Here is a 23,312-nt window from a genome sequence, read left to right as displayed (position 1 = left end):
TTCATGTGTTGGGATTTAGTCAATCTCACAAGAGATCACTTAAGCATCTTAGTTTTCATATATGCAGAAAGACATTTAAGATCCAAGACAAGCAATTCAGAGACACAACAGGTCTTGCAAAAGGTACCACTAACAGTCCAATACAAATCCAGTGCATGAGTCTTTCAACATTTCAAAGATGGTTACAGCTCTCATCATATTTTTATGTTTGGGTTTTTAAACTGCTCTATGAATTATTATTTAAAAAATTAAGTTCAGAAAATAAGGAAAAACTAAAGCCAACACAAACATGTAAGAATGAAGAGACTACCATTCATTTAAGATCCAATTTTGCATCAATGAAACCAAAGCAAGTTCTACAACCACATTTGCTGAAGGAGGTAAGTCCTCGCTTGCGGTTCTTCACCTTCACACCTGTAGATAATCAAGTTCAACTCCATAAGGTCTAGTAATATCCAGAACAAGGTCTTGCCTCTCACAATGAACACTACAATTGTCATTACCTTTCTTCTTCCTCGACAAAAAGTGACAAGAAAGGAAACTGAGAATCATAGATGAAGACATCAGTTACTATCAACCAACAGTATGCTCTTTGGAACTTGCTAAAGACAGAACATACTTAACACATGAGCATTAACTGTCAACAAATTCAAGTTATTACCTCACATATGAGGAAGCAGCACAGCTACAGACACCTCAGGGACAATTGCTGAATACAACCAGACATTAAAAGTGGAAGAAGAAAGAGACTCAAATAGTTTGTACATATCTCAATGATTTTTACCAGCTAGGACATTATTTTCTACAGGAAACACCCTATTTCAAAGGGCTCAGCTATAACTGGAGAATCATGAAGCCTGTCACAGAAGCTCCAAGTACTGCGTTAGGTAACAGCACAGTAGTTCCCAATTCTAATGTTGTGGTAGGCCACACAGCCTTTAATGGAAAGGGTGGAACTGGTGGGCTCCACCATACAGGAAGCTTGGTCATTCACGTGTCTGCAAAACATGCACTCTTTATGGTCATTCCCTGTGAGCACTGGAGTTAAAGGGCACATAAGACTCTGAGCACAAGTACATGCTTCTGCCATTGAATCCTAACTCCTTATTGTTCAAGGATGGAGAGCTCCAGGAGGGAGTTTGGGTATAAACAGCCTGCTGCCAACAGAGTAATTTGTGTAGCTGCCTCCCAGTGACTATTATTCCTAAGTGTTCTGCAGTTAAGAGCAGTTTTCACTGAAATGTGTTCCTCTTCACCTTCTTTCCTAAGACGTGGTTCCTTTCCCTTCTGTACCATCAGGACATTAGAGGATGTTCAGGATGGGTATTAGAACAAGTCCTGCACTCAGAGTGTGGTCAAGCACTATCAAAAACTCCAAGAAAACGGTCATGGCCCCAAGCCTGTCAGAGTCAAGAAGCATTTGGACAACACACTTGTGGTAATATATGGTTTAACTTTTAGGTTGCCCTGTGTGGTATCTCAGGTCCCTTCCAATTCAGGATATTCTGTGATTCTATAAATGGCAATTATGCACGAGGACTGTCTTTATTTCTGTAATATGATGGAGACAATCTGATTGCTTCCATCAGAGCAGCTAATCCAACTAGGAGCATAGGCTCCTAGTATGACTCTGGAAAAGTAGGTAGAAGAGAATATACCATAGTGATCTCATAAAGGAGACACATTACTTCTGCTGTATTTTACAACACACCAGCTTGATACCCTATTATTATAGAGAGGAAAAACTGGGGTTTCTTGTGCAAATCAGCAAGAGGCTTTCTCTAGAGAATGCTGATACTTACAAGAGAAGCTTGATTTCACTCAAATCCCTTGGAAGATTTCTACTGCACTCTGTAATTAGAAGGTTTTGCCTAGCTCTGTCAATTGGAAAAAACTACAGCTCACCTGATTAGACAGTGCCCCCTACAAAGAACATTTTTGATGTGAATACCCTGGAGGTGTACCGATAGTGACAGCATCTTGATGTTATTTTTTCAATGAGATTCATGAATGTAATTTAATAGCTTAACTCCACATTAGAGGACTAAAAGCCCTTTCTCTTTCTAAGCAGGTTTTGAGTGTGAAATATTTGGTGGGATGTTTCTATTCAAGGCTAACATTCTTCAGTACCAAGTGTATATTTAAATACAAAAGATAAGTGCATTATTTCCATGGCACAAGAAAACTTAGCTGTCGTCTTCATTTTTTCAAGGACGTGCATGGTTTAGTAATTGAAGTAGATAAAAATATTTTATTCCTTATGCATAAAAGCTCCCAGAAACCCTAGCTGAGAAGAAACCCCACTGTGCTAAATGATGTGCAAATACAGAGTAACACACAACATTCTCCTGAAGTTTACCATTAGCAGAATCAGAAAGAAAGTACCATCCCTTCTTTACATTGTTCAAACCATGCAGCTGAGCTGAGAAAGAAATCCAGATCTGCAGAGACCAGCTACAACAGATTTAACTACAACCACCAGCCATGGCAGGATGAAACTGTGGTCTTATCTCAGTGAGTGCTCTACTAACTCTTGCAAGGTATGGTCTCCTTAGCCTTTTTTGCCCTTGTGTAGTCAGCTTGCCAACCCACTTTCCTTCTCCTCCTTCGCCTTTTAATTTTTTTTTTAATTGTAGCTCACTAATGAGTCATTTGCCATTTTAGAGTCATCAACAGTTTAACCTGAAATGGTCAAGTGCCTCATTAAATTCTTCCCTACTTAACATTAGCATATCATACATTTCACTGTGATTTTGTCACGTTCTGTTCTAGCTGCAAGTGTTTAAGCTTTTGTTATGAGTGGTTCCTTTCAATGGCTATTAATTCCTATTTTATTGCAGATGATGGAAGCAGTTTATCTGTACACATAGGTCTCAAAAAATTCCAGTAGATGCAAAGATCACTCTTTGTTTCTACAAAGACAGAAGTATCACAAATTTTGCAAAGTAGTTATAAAGAAGAACATGTTGTATTGTTTGAGTCCAACATAGTAAATAGAAATGCTATAATAGGATCGTATTCTGACCCTGGAGTAACAAACATTAATGTATCAGCCATAATTCAAAAGATGGATAATAAAAGCTGTGAAACAGAAATGATACACAATAAAGCTATGAATAATAAGGCTGCTATGCAAAAAAATAGATAAGGCACTGCACCTAAGCCAGCTGTTGAGACTCCCTAACTCTGCATTGTCTAATAGAGCAGTTATTGTACACCTTAAAGCTGAAACTCAGTGGGGCTGTGGGAAGAGCAAACATAGAAATACAATGGGCCAAGCTGTTAGTCTTAAGGAATTAATTTTCTCTATGTCTAATTAGGTGCAATGTTCCCTTACACAAGCTGGCACAAGCAGCCCAAAGGTTTACCTGGCAGGATAAGCAGGGTATTGCTACAAAGAGTGGAGGAGGTGCCAGAGGTTCCCAAGTGTCAGCACTCCAAGAAATGCTGCAAAGAGGGAAGCTCCAAAGAGGGATCTGAGATCATCCAGTGCTGGCTAAACCTTTAGTAAACACGCACTGCATTTAAACCATTTTACTCTTTTCAAAGCCAAAGCTTACACAGTACAGGTTTTGTTCTAAATCCAGGGTGTTTTTGCTCCAAAAAGACCAAAATTACACTGTCTAGGGAATAAATTAGGCTTGGTGAGGAAACCACAACCTATCATTGGAGGACTGAAACTTGGGGTCCCACCTAAGAGTGGGAGAGTTTCAAACTTCCTTCCAGAGATGGAGAGGATTCAAGATCTCCTGCTCAGACAGAGCATAACTGCAGATGCCAGGAAGGCACAGGCAGGCTACTGCCCACCCAGCAATCAAGATTTTTCAGGATGTGCATTTTGTGGTAGTTGCTGAACCATAACGGCACCATTTGAAGCCAGAAAAATGAACATACAACCAGAATGAATCTGCTATAAATAAGTGTAGAGGTGAACTAACTAGCAAGACGTCACTGCAAACCAATGTGAAGAAGAATGTTTGAGCTACAGCTTGTAAATCCAAACAAAACCAATCTTCCAAAGTCAAAACTATCCCTGCTGCCATCAGAACTGGAACATATAAATAACCTACGCAATTAATTCAGTAAAGTAATTTGTAATGTTTATAAATTAATCGATAAGGTGACACTGACAGCCCAGTACTTCTAAATTGCAGAATTACTATGTTCTCTCCATTAGGAAACAAGGCAGAAAAGAATCCAATACTTAAACGGAAAAGTTAACCATCCAACCCAGTTCTTTTCATCTTGAGATTTCCTGAATCTTATAATGCCAAGTAAATTGATGTCCTATGAGCAAGTTAGTGAAATGAAAGATTTATTTTCCTCTGTTGTATGAAAAGACTGTCATCTCACAGAACATACTTCCACCAGCACTACTGCTAAAATAAAATCTCTATTAAATCACAAGCATTTCCTCCCATTATTGAGAGCAAACAACATACTCTTACGCAACTCTGCATTCTTTTCATGAGCATTTTGTTATAAAGCTAAACTATTAAATGGTACAAGATATGTTTCTCAGCAAATATCATGCTATTTATTTGCTTAGACTGGGCAGGGGTATCATTATAAAAGGCATATTAGAGACATTTACAGAAGTCTCATGAAAAGCCATTTCCTACTCTTGTGTTTTGCAGCTCTATTATGAATGCCCAGGGCAAAGAAAACATACTATTCCTATCAGACAAACCCCGAAATTCTGCAAATGACATAAAAGGTATGTGAAATTCTGACTTTTTTTTTCAGTTTTACATAGATCAAAAATTAAGGTAAAATCAGTTTTTTCTTTCACATACCACGGAAGATCAGCATTAAAAACACCTAGATTTCTGGAAGAAAATCAATTCTTTCCTTGAAAATTTTCCAATTGTTTATTAGGCTTGAATTAAGGGGGTATAGATTTAAGAGCATAGTTAACTTCAGTGAGAAGTTTCAGCCTTGTTCTAAGCTGAAACCAGGATCAACACCAAGGCAGCTAGGTTATGATAACAGTTATGATGGTGCCAGCAGCATTTGAAAGGCACCTAATTATGCATTTTAAGGCAAAATTTAAAATATTAGGGATAGTTTGCTAATTTAAAATAAAGACATCCCTTGTAGATATTAATGGCTCTGAACTACTATATATGGTATACTGAAATTGCATAATTTAGATGAATAAGTATCTAAAGTGATAACAAATCTAGTGGGAAACAAAATAAATTCTTTGGTATTAACCCTGCAACCATGGACATAAGAGTGTCTCTAGCATTACACCTTATCCTGACACGGGAGAAGTGATACAAGACTCGGACATTTGATCTGGTCCATACTGTAAGAAGACATTCTGCTTTCCTATTACATTTTCTACTTACAACCACCATCCCAAAGAAAGCAGACGAATCCCAGCCCTCTAGGAACATAACACTAGTTGTCACCTGTTCATATGCAGACCTTCACTCCCTCTGCAACCCTCTTGCCAACCTCAGGGCTGCTCCTGCCTTGGGCTGGCCTCTCCTGGACACATGATCCCTGTACAAAGCACTATGTCCCCACTGGAACCTCATGTTCAGTCTCTGCCATGGGTTCAGTAGGCCTGCAGCACGCAGAGCCATTTGGTAACTGCTGCCCAGAAACTGCAAAATCCTGTCAGCTTCCTGGGGCATTTATGGGGGCATCAGGAAGGCTGCAGCAGCAGAAGGGCATCAGCATTAAGCATTCAAACATCACGATCTGCAACCCTTTGTCAACACTGGCATAGGCAATCTTGAAGATTCTCTTAAAAGAAATACAGCAGTCACTAGAGTGCGATCCGATTTCTTCCTGAATGTAAAGGATACCCCTGCCACAGAACAAATCCCAGTGAATTTTCTACCCATTTGTTTCACACAGAGCTCACAGGCCACAGACAAGGGAAGCCAGTGACAGCACTAACAGCTGCCACGTCTTTCCACTACTGCTAAGTTTCATCAGTACACGCCAGACCGACTGATCCAGGCTGCAGCCCAAAGAGACTCATTTGGCAAGGTTACGTAAGAAATGAGCTGCTGGACCGGCTGCTTCATTTTTGTTTATCCACACAAATTAAAAAGTGTGGTCATGCGTAAGTTAATCAATAGCAGAAAACAGCTATCCCCACTTTTTATGCCAGTTGGCCTATTTAATGCTCTCAGTTCAAAAAGCAGCAATAAAAAGGCCACAAAACAGAAGATGTGTCAGATAAGTGAAGCACAGTGACTGGCTGGAGAGTCAGCCAGGCCGTCACGTCCATCGTTACGCATTTCCCAGAAATCAAGTAAAAAACTGGCAGAAGTTACAGATAAACCTCAAGCCAGCAATATATATTAAGACTTATTGCAATGAAATAGAATGAAACCCTGGACAAAGCAATATAAACTTGAAAAAAAGAAGTCAACTAAGAGATATGAATAAGTAGATGCAAAGGCACTCTCTCCCAAGAAAGCACCAAAAGAAAATAAAACCAAATGTAAAATATCCAACTACCACTGAGAATGCCATACCCATTATTCAAGTGCTAATAAACCAAAAAGGCAGTGGATCCAGCGTGGATCTTGGAAAAATTGTCCCAGGATTAACCAATTACACATCTTGAATTTCTAATATAATTTTTTACTTAATATTCATGCAAGTATTGTGAAATACCTCCTCCCAGTTTGTAAGCTAAGAATAAAACACATTCTTTGGCAAATCTCTAGGCTTTTCTTTTAACAACTCATGGTACCCAAACCAGAAATTTGCCAGTGTTACCTTCAATTATCCATTAATTTTAAAAGAAAAAAAAAAAAAAAAAAAAAAGTCAATGCCTCCAGGAGGTGGCCATTATACATTACAGAAGTAAGGAAGCTGCAAGCTGTTAGACTGTGGATTCATGCCTAATATGCATTAACTATGTCCATTACAGCTAAATTTTACAGCCATTTGTTATCTTGACAGCTTACTCTGAGGTTTCCCATCATTATAATGCCAGCCCCATACTTGCCTTATGTAATACTGTCTGTATCCATGTAACTTCTTTCAGCAGTGAAGAATTACTTTATTCTAAGATAGAGTGTTCTTCAACTATTAAAAAAAAAAGAACACCACTGAAATGGGGGGAAAGGGATTGTTTGGTTCAAAGCCCAGTTAATCAAAATGGAATGTCTCCTGGTGCTCACATCTGACCCTAGGGCTTTTCAGGATTTCACTGGTCTCCCTGGTGATAGTTGCTATGAGCACTTTCAGTATGTGTCATGAGAAATACTTGAAAATAAATTTTCACTGCTTTCACACAGTCCTTCTAACCGTAGCTGTATTAACTTTTATCAATCTTGCTGCTCATAAAAAAATAAGTCAAAAATTCTTCTAATTTTTCTTTTCATTCCTTGAGGGGAATCCAAGGGTTTGCCTCCTCCTGCCATAATGAGCCACTCTGAAACCTTTCAAGATGAAAAGATTTTTTCAAAATTTGCCCTCCAGGGAATGAGCTTGAGAAGATGAAGTTGTCCTTTTAAAAGGCTCAAACCAGATAAAGCACATCTAGGTATGATGCAAAGTAAATTATAGCCATGGAATCATGTTCATCAGCCTCAAACACTGGGCTAAGAATCTAATTTTATTTCATGAATATGAACAAGTTGAGTTTCACTGTTTGAGAGGCTACAATATAAACTGTATTTCTTTTTCCTTCTTCCTCTGTTGAAAATACCTGTATTTTCAATTCTGTATGTTTTAACTCTCATAATCCTGCAACCAACAAACAAAATGCTTCTTTATAAACCTTAGAAGATAAAACCATCTTGTTTAATGTTTGCTCTGTAATACCAAGGCAGTATGGTCCTGTTGTCAAAAGCGCTGCAGTGTGTGTACTCAGGCATGGTTAAGTTTTGAGCAGATAAACCTGTTTGAATTGATTTGACAGAACCAAACATTGCAGTTCAAAAAAAGAATTTCTCCTGCCCTTTTGTTTTGCTTTATCTTCTGAATATTCCAAAAAAAGTTCAAGCATAATACTTGAAAAGCACAGAAAAACTACACTCATGTATACTTTCTGATGTAGTAGTAAAGAAAACTTAGCTGATTATTAAAAAGAGTCAACAACTGAAATCTAATAAAATTACTTGGAACTTCAAAAACTGACAACTTAGAATACACAAATGAACTTTTAGAAGGCTTGGGGATACCATGATAAAGGCAGTCATTTCCAAAAAACACTAGGGTAAATTCCTTTGGCAGCAGCAGAAACAGATTCAGCTATATTAAGATGCATGAAACATCTGCTTAAAAGCTTTCTGGCAAACTTAAGTAAAAACCAAATTTTATATTGAATGGCAAAGCTTTAGTTTTTCCTATAAGGGGCTACTTTAGACACATGAGATTCTGACATGTTGTTGGAAGGGAGCCTGAAAAACATCCTCACACTTCGAGCTGAAAATATCTGTATTCAAAATGGAACTGTAATTCTCAGAGAGTTGCAATTCAAGTGCTTTATACTTTCCACTGCTGTCTAATTGACTTCAACTGGCCTACACTTACTTAAAAAGGGGAGGAAAGACTTTGTTTAATTAGAATATTCAGCTGACAGAGGGCTTTTGAGGCAAAAGACTTTTATGTCACAATTCCCACAGGAAAACAAAATGGCAACTTGAATTTTTTTTCACTTTTAACTGTGGATTGAAACACATGGGAAGACACTAGTGCTCTCCTCAGCTGCCTAATGGGAAGGCATACATTCGGAAGGAGATATTCCCAGAGGTGCAGAGTGATAGCAGGAGAACCAGAGGACACAAACTGCATGACAGAAAATTCTGACTAGCTGCAAGGAAAAGATCTTCTCTGTGATAGAAGCCAAACAAGGGAACAGGTTGCCTAGAGAGAGTTAGTGAAATCTCCGTTCTTGGATGTATGCAAAGCTCAAGTGCAAACAGCCTTGAGCAACCTCATCTAAGGGGCTGCTTGGAACAGGCTGGACTAGACTGCGTCCCAACCTAAATTACACCATGGTTATATACAGAGACTGAAAAGATAAACTGCACATTCATGAGCAAAGTGAATATACAACTTCTTGACATACACCTACTTCCCAATAAATAACTTCACAATTACAGCTAAAAAAACTCAGATGAACTCTTCCCTGGACTGCAGACAGTCCCCTAAAAAAATAATTTTGTTCAATTGAATAATATACTAAGCTCATTTGGAAATAAGAGAAATAATTCCCCAAATAAAAATACTGAGTGCTGTTGTGCACACAATTTGCCTGTTTCAGGAAGACATCTAAATGTCCCTGAGAGAATACGAAGAGTTCTTTAAAGGCAGTGATGGTTAACTATGCTTATTTGATGTGCACTGGGACAGATTAAAAGCTCTTTCAAACATTTTTAATATGACAAGATTGACAGTCAGACTCATGCTCTATGTGCATTACGTTTAAGAAGTAAACATCCAAAAACATGAGCAGGATCAGACCAGCCTAACAATACTCAGGGCAAAAATCTTTACCTCTGTTCTTGAAAAATAGCTGTGCAGAAATATAAGACAATTTCAGACTTTAGGAAAAAAATTCTTCAGGAGTAAAACTATGAATGTGTTCATTTTTATAAGTAATAAGTGTTCTAAATTTTACTATTCCAATATGTAACCAATATACTGCAAATAGCAGCAAAATTATTGAATGGAGGCCAGTTTAAGGAAGGAAAAAAAAAAGTTGAAAGGAAAGCCCAGCTTTTTCCTGAAGATCTATCCTAAACAAGACCAGAAGCAGCTCCTTTCCATCTCTATTATAAAGCAGGCATCTTGGTGAAATGATAATAACTACCAAGAAAAGTCAATTTAAGAAACATGTCCAGCAAGTGACCTTACCAAAGCACAGAAAGACTGAGAAAATATGCTTTCTTCAAAAAAGAAGAAAGTTTTTGAATAGGTGACATTTTTCAGAGTATAAGGCTTTCCACCTTTAAATACTTGTTTTCATCCATGAATTGAATATTGTCTTCTTAGTAGGGAATTAAACACAGCAAGTCAGAATTATATCATATTCACAGGGCACACACATTTTTTTCAAATGGGGGCTGAAAATCTTGCAGGTTGGCAGATGCTTTCAAGATTAAAGATCACTGCCTCTCACACTGGACACTTCTAGCAAAGACTAGTAACTGTCTAATTCCCACCCAATCCTATCCATGCTCCAGGAAGAATGTGTTCCAGAATGCTGCCACTTCCATAATTCCTAGTTATCTTTTCCATGATCTTAATTTTTTTTTTTTACTTCAGCAACACATAATTTCCCATCTCCCTCCCCAGCCATTTATTCCAAGGTCATCTGGAATCCCCTTTGCACCCCAGTGGTTCCATGCATCCTGTACATTTTAAAGTATGCCACCATTGTCATAAGATAGACTATAATTATATACAGTGTTTAATAAATTCTGTACCATGGTTTTACATAGCAAACTCTTTCTGATAAGTAGCATACTATTAACCTAGTACACTTACAAAGAACACATTAAACTGAAGCCATAGTTTAATAGCTTAATCCATGGTTTAATCCAAAGTCTATTATGTATTTTTACCCTTTATGTTGTTCTTTTAATGTGCCTTGGATTGTTTTCTCATTTTTATCTACTTCCGTTCTGAAATATTATAATGGGAAGTGAGGGGGTTTTGGGAGGCCTTTTCATTTAATGAGAAAACGAAATTAAAATACATCATCTATTACAAATCCTCAGCATATAAATTGTGAATGAAGACCCAGTACAAAATTAGCATTTTTTTTTGAAGGGTGCTTCAACAAACTCATTTGTACTTGACCATTATTTCCACATCATACCTTTTGTGAGTTCTCCCTTGCATATGGAGAAGTAACTAAATTTTTTTGATATTATTGTTTTCTGACATCACAACAATTCTCATATTCCTCCATATTCAGCATCATTATCACTATTCTGTGTTATAACTGCTGGTATATTTCCAGGATAATGGCTATATATTCACTCATTTTCTATCCACATGGACTGAGGCACCTGTTGATACATTTGACTTAATGCTATCCAGTTTCACTATTCATAAAGCACAAAGCCATTGTTCCAAAGGTGCAACCTGCTGTTATTCTGACATATAAACCAATATTCAACTCTGGAATATTCATTGTTAAGGTATTCTAACTAAAAATCAGACACTCTAATCCATTCGTATTAGTTTGTAAGGGTTTGACATTTTTATAGAAGCACTTACAGACTGAGTTGGTTTGATTATCTGTTTTTATGTGCTCTGTTTAAGTAAGACTGGTAGCTTGATTCTTGATAAAACCTGATTATACTTCTGTTCTTTCCAGGCAATTTTTGACATTTTCTACCATGGAAGAGACAACATCCAGAAGTACACATTTGTTCGCATTCATTTAGTTTTCCAAGTCCTTAGGTTAAGAGAAGACTACGCAGCAAAGCAAGAGTTACTTGTTCCAACACAGTATCATGCAAATGCATATATGGTGCTTCCAGACTCCTCAATGAAGATTTTTGCTTTCCACTGCAGTAGGATGGTAGCCCACCAAGGTACTTGTCATGCTGTATCTGAGGCTTCAAAACAGCTCCCTGCACTGAGCTACATACAGCAGGTGTTCACTTTAGAGAGAGGATTCAAACTTTTAACTCCTCCTTGACAGAGGAAGACAAAACAAGATGGTATTCAAAAGCCTGTTGGGAAGTCTATTCACCAAGTATGGCACAGCCTAGGTTGAAATTCTTCCATCTGAAAGAACTGAGTCAGTCTGTTCCAAAACCTATACTGAGAAGCCTCACTTCACACTGCCTGAGTTCAGAGATTCATTGTCTCAAGAGATCAGGAGAAAAAGCTCCCCTGTGCTCACAGCCTGATGGTCACACCTAGTCTTCAGCAAAAAAAAAAGCATGGGTAGAGTCACTATCACTAAGGGGCTTCTAAAAAAATTCCCACTCAATAGTGATAGTTTCCATTACTAAAAAGACACTGCTCACCCTTTAGCTCAGACTCTCTAACAATTAGGAGGAATCCATTGAAAACTAAATGCTGCCAGAAGGAAGGCAAAGAGGAGGTTCTCACCTCAACAGGCTTTTGTCTGATGATGAGGACATTCTCATCAGGTAAAGGAATATGAGACTGTGCCTCTTCAGCTGGAGGCAACAATAACATTGCCAAGATCTCCTGCATTCATAATTAAACACTTATTGCCCTTGTGAACTAAAAAAAAGAGAAACCATAAAGCTTGGAGAACTTTTGTGAACTCTTGCAATACACAAAATGAATAAAATAATATTCCAAAGTCAGTTCCTTCTAAACTGCAAAGAACATGGATTTATGTCCTATGATCTGATTCTCAAAGCAATCCCAGATATTTTGAAGAATGTTATTATGGTTTTAGTCCTCATCAAAAAATATAACGTACTTCACATCCTATCCTTAACAAGTTAAATACAATAATATGCAATGGTATTTTTCTATCACGAGTTTAGGTAAAATTCAAAGTTGAGTAGATCTTCTTCACCTTTTTCATCTGTTGAACTACTTAACACTATCTTGTATGGGGTTCCTCCCCCCTTCTTAATCCTGATTCTCTTTTTTTCCAGATACTGTAATTGGTACCTTAATAATTTTAAAGATGTGAAACTAGATAAGAGTCTAAAGGACAGATAAAAAGAACTCAAGGCTAAAAGACATTAAAAGCCTGCTATGGGTCAATATATGATTTATACATATAAATTAATATATAAATATATGAAATTTCAAAGTGATATTGAAATAGCTTTTGTGATTTCTGTTCTTCAAAGTTTCTTAAAAATTGATGTAGTTCAAAATAATGTATAATTAAAGAAAATGAACAGTTGAGTAACAATTTTTTTTCATAGCATTATTAAGGTTGGAAAAGACCTCAAGATCATCATGTCCAACTATTAATACAGCACTGCCATTTTCACCACTAAACCATGTCCTAAAGTGCTACATCTACACATTTTCTGTTGGAATGCTTCCAAGTATGGAAATGTCACCATTTCCCTGGGAAGCCTGCTCCAATGCTTGAAAATACCTTTTGGTGGAGAAATGTGGAGAATTTTTTTTCTGATAACCAATCTAAACCTGCCCTGGTGCAATTTGAAGCAGTTTCCTCTTGTCCTACTGCTTGTCACTTGAGAGAAGAGACTGACTCTGACTTTGCTACATCGACCTTTTAGGGAGTTGTAGAGAGCAGTATTCCTAATTGTCCTTTTCTGCAGGCCAAACAACCCCAGCTCCCTCAGCTGCTCTTCACAAGACTTGTGCTCCAGACCCTTCACCACCTCCATGCCCTTCTCTGGACTAGCTCCAACATCAAAATGTCTTTCTTGTAGCAAAGAGCCCAGAACTAAACACAGGATTCAAGGTGCAGTATCACCAGAGCCAAGTCGAGAGGGACAATCACTGCCCTAGCCCTGCTGGCCATGCTATTTCTGACATGTTTCCAGGATACCTCCAACTTTTTGCCTACAGTAGTGGTGCTCTAGATACTATGCCAGTAGAGAAAACATTGTGGAAAAGCAAGTGTTAAGTTCCACATGCTTGTAGGCATTCCTGTACCCAGATACGCAGCAAGCAGCCATGGCAGGAGGCGCAGCTGGGCACATAACTGGAAGTTGTTTGCGATTACCATCTGCCAATACAGGTGTCTCACATGTATCTGCCTGTGTGATGACTCGTGTTCAGCATATGATGGGAGAGCCTCAGCATTCTGGTGGCAGCCAAGGGGAAGCAAGTCCCCTGGGACAAAAGGAACCACAGTGTAATCAGTGATGACTCATTGTGGTCAGCATCCTACCCTCCTACCTGGTCCAAAAGAAAAGGTGAAAGGCACAAGCTGTGGACTCTGAGAATTGTTTTTTTAAATGATTAGTCCTAGACTAGAGCATTTCTAGAAGGAAGTTTTATATCTCTTTAAAATAAGCAATCTACCAGAAGATGCCATCCTCCCTGAATGCAATTAAATTTTTCTCTTCTCCAATGAGTCCACCTGTACTTTGTGACTCCAGCTTGCCAAAGAGGTTTTGGCACCTCACAGGCACCAGCTCCCTGAAGACATGCAGGGAACACTTCATTTCATGTCATGGCTGCAACATAACATCATCAATCTGACCAGACAGCCAAATCTGGTAACATCTGTGACCAGCTGCACCTGCCATTTGTTATTTATCAAAGTGTGTGTGTGTAGGACCTTGCAGAATTTATGGGGGCATCCAGTGGTGAAAATGGAAACGGATATAAGATGGTGATCCTGATCTACTTTAACAAATCAAAATTATTGACTCTCTAGACAGATTAGCAATTGTTTTCATAGACAGTAGCAATAACAACTCAGTAAAAATACAAAGAAAATACAATACAAAGTATTAGCCCAAATAAGTAATTAAATCCTTATCACATGCTCCTACGTCAAAGATTCCCTGTTCAGTAATAGCACTTTTCCTATTCTGCATGGACAGAACACATACATCACAGCAGATATACAAACAGATTCCTTTTCTCATTTCATCTATTATTCAAAAGAATATTCTCCAGTTTTAATTTTGGCAATATATCCTTACAAATCCCTATATGCTATTGTCTTCCATTAATCATCTGGAAGTAGTGGCACAGATGCAGTTGCTAGTAGACAGACATGTTTATTGTTGTATCTTTCTGTTTACAAGCAACATGAAACAACTATTGCTACTACAAAGTAAAAGCAATTATTTTATATTTTCAAAATGAAAAGGCTTAAAATTAAATTTAAAATATTTACTGTCTTCTTTCACTATGTCTATTCCATAGCATTGATAAGTATTTCTTTCCTGTGCAGATAACTGTGCTACTGTACCTTTCCCAGATGGGCAACAGTGATAAACTATTTAACAAGGAAGAAGATGAGTAACTATCAAATTAGTGTCTTGGGCTACCACCAAAATTTCTTTTGTTCTCAAACAGGTGGAGAAAAACAAAGAAGATCTGGAATAACAGTCAGTTCAGACCTGCCCTTCAGTTTCTTCACAGCAAACATTAAACATATTCACTCAGTAACAGTCTGTCTGATACCAAGTAAGGTCAGCACATGTCCCACCTTTCCCTACACAGCCTCCAGGCACACACAAACAATGTCAAGAAAATGCTGACACAGCAGGCTTGCTATATTAATCCCAAGTACACTAGATTATTTTTTCAACTGGTTTTCTGGGTTACCACAAACATAGTAAAAGATGACCATATGTTTAAAATGCCATTCATACTACATATCTCATCTATCTATCTATTTGATCCCACACACAAAGGAATGTGCTTAAATTAAGTATCAAAGGGAATTTGGATAGTGTCAAATGCCACACAGGAAGGCCACCATAGTAATATGCAATCCAATGTTTCATTCACAACTTGCAGATGCAAAGACACTCTTCACAACTCATTCATTCACTGAAAGGAAGGCCAGTGACCAGAGTAATAAGGACTGATATTCTGCATAAATTTAGTGCATGTGGCAAGCAATAAATAGTAAAATTTCCCTCTAGGCCAGTATGACCCACACTGGTTTACACACACTGTGTAATTTCAGATATCTCCCTTTAGGTTTTATCAACTCTGGGACATTATCTCATTGTTGCTAATAGCAAATTATCATTTCAAAACTACTTTTACTCCCTTAAAGACAGATACAGAGGATAATTATCACACTATCTCAGTACAGAGTCACAAAACTTTACACTAAGGCCAAATTGTAATTCAGATAAGAGTATGCCAAGTTCTACCTGGTATTGCTTGCAGAATTTCCAAACAGAAGTCAAGAAGCCATGAATTGAAACATGGGCTACTAATGTCTTCTTAGCACAGCTAAGTTTTAGTAAAACAGAAATGTTCAGAAAATACAGCACAAATGCACTAGGTGCTATCCTACAGCCCAGGTAAAACATATTACTAAGTCACTCTTACCCACACTCATGGTGACAGCAGACCACTATTTGGACTAAAGGAAGACTAAAAATATCTGAACTACCTTAAAGCACTGAACCCAAGCCAAGAAGTACCAGGAAAGCTCTGGGTTCACCATTAACACAGCACAGTCAGGAGTCTGCTTGGTCAGCTTGGCTCTGGAGCAAAGTGAGCTTGCATACCATGATACAGTGTGAGCCCATCTGGATGACTTGCCATTATGCACAAGCTTGTTAGCTCATTCTCTGAAGATCTACTGCAAACAGAGTGATTATACTTTAAATAGGATTAAAAATATATGCACTGTATCCCATCAAAACCCATTGCATAACTCCAGCCTTCCCTGTGGTTGTAGCAGGAAGCTCTGATTTTACCATTCAAACCTAATGAGACCCTCCTAGGAAGAAAATGCTGCAAATGCGCAACAGACAGGAAAAACACCGAGAACTTTATAAAATGAAGTTTAATTTAAAGAAAAATAAATATTTTCTGTGTTTTTACAGGCAAATCCAACTGTTGTTCTGTCTTTTCCAATTCATAAATTGCTTAATTAATTCTGAGTAGAGCAAAAAGTCTACTACCAAAAGACATCCGAAGTCTGAGGCAACACATCCTTTATTTTTTGCACCTTCACTGAGATGGAATTTTCAAGTGCTCATCTCTTCTTTTATGAGTTTAAAATTGTAATCAGGATATGTACAGGCCTTATTGTGACAAGGGGAAAAAACTGCCTTGCAGTCCTCTTGGCATCACAATATATCCATTAGCAATTGCTGATTTTAGCTTTTAACAGTGACTACAGCCATATCAATTCATGACGCTGACCTCTGTTTTTCTGAATGAATTAAGAGGAAGAGAAAAACGTGGCTTCCACTAAGCTTCCATTCCAGCACAGGAAATCCTGTGTGGTTAGATACAGTATGTGTCGCGCTCAGAGATTTCATTCTACTCCCCTTTAAAAAGCCAGCATGAGCAGCATGTCACAGTTTTCAGTAGTTCTCAGGACAAGGCTTCTTTGGAAACAAGGTCAGCATGAATAGAGCATTGCTTCCTTATCGCTGCTAAGCAGCTGCGTTGAGGATGCGAGACACAACGCTGCACCCTATCCCTGAATACCTCTTTTCATAAACTTTAAACATATGCAGCTCAAGCAGTTAAAAGTTCCCTTGTGCTTTTTTATTTTGAGATTTTTATATCCCATAATTTCAAAAAATATTTTTTTAAATGTACTGAGAAACTGTAAGGTTAAATTCCACATTAAAAAAAAAAAAATCAAACTTCAACTACTTTTAAACAGACAGCACTAAACAGCAAGGCTGACAAAATTAAAGCAGTTTTGTCTGACTCTTCAGGAAGTGTGGGGCCCCATTCCAGCTCCCTCTGCAATGTACCACTTTCAAGGTGCAATGTACTGCTTTCAAGGTATTATTTTAAGTCTAATTACTCTCTGCAACTCCTTAGTTTTATACAAAGCTCCAGCTGTAATTAATAATTTAACTTAATAAGCAATTTATGCAGGAATTATATGCTTACAGAGTCAAAGTAAATTCCAGTTTTTCCTGATATAAACCACTTACAAAACATGCAAACAGTTTCCCCCTCTCTATACCCCATGCCAATGAGACTACTGTTAAGTATACTGATGAACAAGATGTTGCTAATTTCCCCTAAGATAATGTCTTGAAAGGTTTGCATTGGTAACAACAGCAGTACACAAAATATTTGCATTAATTTTTTGCATGTTTTGGAAAGGAAGTTAAGGGATGGGAGAAAGGCGGTAACACCAGTTACCCCAAATAGCAGACACCCCAAAACCACAGGAAGGCATTTAAAACTTAAGGCACTTAACCCCTCAGTGGCCAGAGAGACACAGAGTGGGCAAGGTCCATCCACCATGGAAAGACAAACATATCAATTCAGTGCTCTTGGCAGAGGAGATGCAGAGGCAGTAGACTTGTTCTCACACTGCAGACTCTTTGATTAAGAATTTAGGTGGAAGAGCTCAGAGGTGAGACTGCCAGCATTCCTCAGGCAAAAGTGTAGCAACAGCCACCGTTGAGACACAGAATGCAAGAGGAGAGAACATAAAAGAAAGGAAGCATTACAGACTAGTGAAAAATGGTCCCAGCAGTTAAAATAAATTGTAGGCTGAGGCTTACAGTGATATGCAGTACCCTGGCTGCACTGTGTTTCAAACCCATTTGAGCTGAGCAACTCTGCAAGTATTTTCCAGAAGAGACACCTAAACAACAAATATAAACCTGTTATCTACAGGTTTGTCTTCCTAGTTTTCTGGCTGCAGAGTTCCCAAGTGTCCTCACACTGAAAGCTCTCATGTAGCTACAGCCCCAAGCTGATGAGGTCTAGGATCTTGTACGCTCCTGGCTAGGCTGGAATGCTAAAACATCCCTCAGGCTTATAGTCAGTATGAATATGGTCTGGGTGATAACAACTACCTGGGGTAGAGTCTCTCTTCCGAAGCAAAGCCATAATGTAGGATATGTTATTGGATACTGGTGTATTGTAAATGGCAATTGTAATAACCAGCAAATAGAACACTTGCCAGATGTTTTAATTCTGTCATAAAACTTAATACCTCTCTAAAGGTCACACAGGTGCTTTCAGCCACATCATCAGGTAAGGTAAAAAATCCTATACTGTTCTGAGGTTCATGAACATCTAGAAGCAATTTTACAATCTACAAAATAGTTACAGTAGAGTCTGGAATTGCTTACTTGATTTAACAAGCATCTTCTAAAAGAAATTGCATCAGATAACAAAGTAACATTTTAAACCTCCAGTAAGGAAGTACAAACTTCGTGTTTTCAAGCATTTAAGCAGATAATTGGTAAAATATTTCTATGACACTGGGACAATGCAAATGTGTTTAATTTTGCAGTGTAAACATTGGCTTTTCCCTGAAGTGCAGAGTAGTAATTCCTCACAAAGGAGGAAGAGTTTTCTTCAGGCATCCAAACCTTAATCCTCTTTTTTGTTCAGGATATTGCTGTTATCTTAAACCTCAATATAACTTATACAGCCAGTAGAATTTATTGAATATCTTAACACCTGTGGGATAACCAACAGGATAGATTTTCCTTTAAAAGCTAAAAAGAAAACACCATCTCCCCCAAACAATACCTGACTCCTTAGATATTTTAACAGTTTATAGGGATTTGCTGCTCCATCTAACTTACAGCTGCACTGGAAAACAGACTAAGAAGGTACAACTGGTCCAAATGTACCAGGAACTACTCCCTCAGCACAGCACACTGCATTTCAATTTTTTTCCCCTCTACCTTTATTCTTAGAAATCTGACTATGTGTGCAAAGCCAGAAAACAACATCTTGAAATTAAGCATGGCAAGGATTTGTGTTGGCACAACTCATGGACCTGCCTTTAAGATCTCTGCTTGACTCCAGTGCATTTAACAGAGAAAGATCTTTATTTCCTTCTGGGTGTGATATTAACTGAAGCTGAAAAGGGAAGATGAACTGGCATTTCTGTTCTGACAGCGACTATGGAAAATCCAAACCAGTTCTTTTTCAGTATTACTCAAACTAGTAACTAATTATACCTGACCAGCTCACTGACAGGTTGTTTGTCCATAGTTGGTAGGGTTCCAGAACTAACCACAGTCAGAAGAGCCTTTCTGCATATCCTGTAGGTGCAGGAGGTGCCAGGCCTGGCTGGTACAAAGGCTGCTGAAGCAGCTATGGCTGGTTCCACCTTGCATTGGAGGGGCCAGACTATGGGATCACATAATCCCATATCACCCCTACCACTCCCTGCTCCCATTCCTCAGAACTCCACAGTCCATGGGTTGGAGAGGCCGACTGTTTTTGCACAAGGCTTTCAGTTTGGGGAACCTGTACTGCTTGGCTCAAGCACATTTACTGCTTACTCTACCAAGCACCTGATACATCAGAAAGAACAGGGAAAAGTTTCTGCCTGGAAAATTCATAGCATAAGTTACACTGACTGGCTATGAGAAAGGAAACCACAAGCCTAAAACTACTCCTCAAACAGGACACAGCTTCCAGGAAATCACTACTGAGAAATTCTAATAATTTACATCGTGTTTGTTTAAGAACTTATTTTCATAAGTTCATAATAGTATGCTGTATGGCAGAAATGGGAAAATACAGGATCTGAGACCAAGCAAGGCAGCAGAAAGCATGATCACAGAAGCAAGGACACGTTAACTGAAGTCATCAAGAAGCACTACTTACACAAATGACTCAGCTTTAGGTTAGTGTCAAATTCATTTCAGTTCTTGCAAAATCTGAAATTCATCAATATTCATCACTTTCCTGGCTGAAAGTCTCATTCTTTAGATTCCCCTGTTAACAGAATTACCAAGCCAGAAAGAAGTTGGAAATTTCCTTCTGTGACAGTCAAATCCATCCTTCTGCAAGTGATTTTCATTTTATGGGAAAAATATTCCTTTTTTTTTCAGTTCCATCTTTAACACAGAAGTATTTAATTCTCGTGACTGTAATTTTAAGTACATTACCAGCTTCCCTACCTCTCACACATGTAGAAAACTACTCTTCTGTAACTTATACCTAAGACCTTCCATGTAGCTACAGACTGACAGGCCAGATGAAGAAACAAAACAAACAAACATTCACATACTCAGAGAGCTATGAAATTCCAAGGGCAAAAGGCCACTCAGAAATTACTCAGGGCCTTAGTGGGCTAAAAAACTCCACTGTAGCACAGCAGGCTAATCAATGGACAGCTTCAGTGAAACAAACCAACCCAAAATCCCCATACTATAATAATTAAAGTACAATTTCTAAACTGTACTTCATTATTATTTTGTACTTTGGTATGGGGTGAATAATTCAACTGGTCTCCACAGGAGCTTGATATGTCCCCTCCAGGAAGCATCTATTTCATCACTGTGGTCCTTTGAATTTTTAAGGTTCCTTTGCCACTGGTAAAAGGATCTATCAGAGGTCACAACGGATCCCATACAATAGGAATCAGCTTTATTGCTTCTTATTGTTCTTTCAAGCAAGAACTGTTTTAATCTAACAAAAACTTTCTTCAGTCTGTTAACAAACAGGCAGGTCATCTGTACAGAGGCTTTCACCCCACCCTGAAAGGAAGCAAAGTTACTTTAAAATGGGAAAAGCGGTTCTGTTTAAAGACAAAACAAAAAGCACATTCACACTGCCAATAAGAATGACTTGGAAGATTTATTTACCAACTCCAAAACTATCAATTTTAATAGCATGAAAAGCAAGATATCTGGTACTTGGTTAACTAAGCTACCTAACTCAAAGAGACAACTGTCCGAGCTCCTTCAACGTATGTAAGGACACTAACATTTGAGGATTAAACACAGAAATGCAGCAGTTAAGGCGTCCAATGTTTTTAATAGCATCCAGTCGAAGAGATTTTCTTCTAAAGGAGTTATGAAACAGAAACATGACTACTTTAGGAAGCCCACATTTACTGCTGTCAGTATTAGACTTCCCAGTACAACCACCATCCAAATAATCAATGAAAATAGTTTGCAAAATGCAACTCTGCTATTAGCACTTATTCAACCAAGGAAAGATCTCTAAGTTTAGGAATAAGAGTAGCATTTTTCAGCATGGAAACTGATTTGTCAACAACCATTCTTCTCCTGCACAAAACCTCCGACAATGCCAGCTCACAGCAATACTAGCTTCATTTATTGGCGGGAAAAAAGGCGTCCCTTTGTACCATCAGCTTTGTGCCCTTTCAATAGCAGCTCTGGCAGTAGATTGGTGTGGACAATCGCAGTGACCATCTGTGACTATGAGACAGTTTGATAGCTGCAAGACTAACATAGGTTCAGCATCACCACATCTTGCCCTGCTGAGTCTTTCATACAGCTTTGAAAAACTTAATGAAAATGGATACATTCAAAGCTGAATAAAAAGAGGTCTCAACAGACTTGACCCTAAACCTAAACAACGAAACTGTAATGCCAGCACCATTGTATCAACACGACAGATGTAGGTTGTGCTAGCTTTCATCTACAGCTGTGACTGATAGCTTGCAATTTGCTGACAAGACATCTAGTTTCAATTTTCATTTAGTTTGGAGACATGAATTTCAAGGGTTCAATTAAGACAGAAGATGCACCTCTTTTTTTTTTTCCCGGTTGTTCACAGAAAAAATTCTTGCAAATACTATCACCAAAATGTGTCACTAACCTAGGATATTCTTGTACTAAATCCACCCTAAAGAATTTATTCTAAAATTACTTGGTGCAAGATTGGTTTCAAAAGTTTATAAAGGGATATTACTGCTTAACCAAAAAGTTAATTCACAAAGACCTGTAGTATTAGTGCAGTATATAGCTTTAATAGCTATATAATCATATTTTCCTGGTTGATTTAATTATGTATTTTAAGTTGTATGAAATTTTGTTAATAAGCTCCAGAAATCCATCCATCATAAGTACACATTCTCTGCTGGTACAACCTCATCTGTCCCATCTGGATCAAGGTGAGAAACTGATTTATACTAGATCTAGGGAAAAACAAGCAAATAAACAAAAGTTCCTAAGCTGCACATGTTACTTGAAGAGCAGTCACAGGAAGTTTTATAAACAGCACTCTTGCTGGAAGGGCAAGCACAAGCAATCCAGGAGGTCTCTGGAGCACCCTGATACTAGCTTCCTGACATGGGTGATTAAGGAGACAATACGGGAAGATGCTCGTTCGATCTCACAAATCAGAAAAAAATGGCCAGGAATGTGAAGGCTGAAGCAGTCATGCCTGCAATGACCATGAGATGATGGAATTCAGGTTAGTATGAGGAAGGAATGAAACAAATAACAGGACAACAGCTCTAGACCTCAGGATAGCAGACCCTGGTCTGTTCAGACATTTGCTATCAGCAGGACAACTGCTTGGTTTTCAAGGATCACCTCCTCCAAGTTCAAGAATGATCTGCCCTGATGAGCAGAACATCAAGCAAGAGTGGCAGTAAGGCTAAATAGATGAACAAGGAGTTCTTGACAAAACCCAAACATAAGAAGGAGGCATATGAGAGGAAACGCCAGGGATAGGCAGCCCAGGAAGACACTATCCAAATGCAAGGAGAAAATTAGGAAAGCCAAAACCTGTCTGATATTACAAGGGACAACAAGAAGGGCTTCTTCAAGTAAATCAACAACAAAAGGAAGATGAGGGAAAAATGTGAGACCACTGCTGAATGGAGCAGACAACATGGTGACTAAGGACAGAGAAAAAGCAGAGATGTTCAATGGCACCTTTGCTTTGGACTTGAGTGGCAAAGATTTGGCTTTGGCATTCTAAGGTTCCTGAAACCTAAAGGAAAGTCAGGAGTAAGCATGACTTACCTTTGGTACAAGTGAATTAGTCTA

The 23,312-nt window shown here is 38.3% G+C and overlaps 1 protein-coding gene across 3 annotated transcripts in view; it reads right to left on the bottom strand.

Annotated features, from left to right (window-relative positions):
• The window catches only part of SRGAP1 (SLIT-ROBO Rho GTPase activating protein 1), a 138,458-nt gene that overhangs the window by 95,498 nt on the left and 19,648 nt on the right, over window positions 1–23,312 (bottom strand). The window contains exon 1 of one of the 3 annotated variants that reach the window (XM_077783501.1): window positions 6,980–7,047. The exons of the other annotated variants lie outside the window; for them this stretch is intronic. The gene's annotated coding sequence lies outside the window, so the exon portion shown is untranslated. Of the gene's footprint in view, window positions 1–6,979; window positions 7,048–23,312 lie in introns of those variants that run through there. 3 annotated transcript variants of the gene reach the window in all.

This window comes from Lonchura striata, chromosome 5, assembly GCF_046129695.1.
Source record: "Lonchura striata isolate bLonStr1 chromosome 5, bLonStr1.mat, whole genome shotgun sequence".
NCBI lineage: Eukaryota > Metazoa > Chordata > Aves > Passeriformes > Estrildidae > Lonchura > Lonchura striata.
This window is presented reverse-complemented; position numbering and strand designations above follow the sequence as displayed.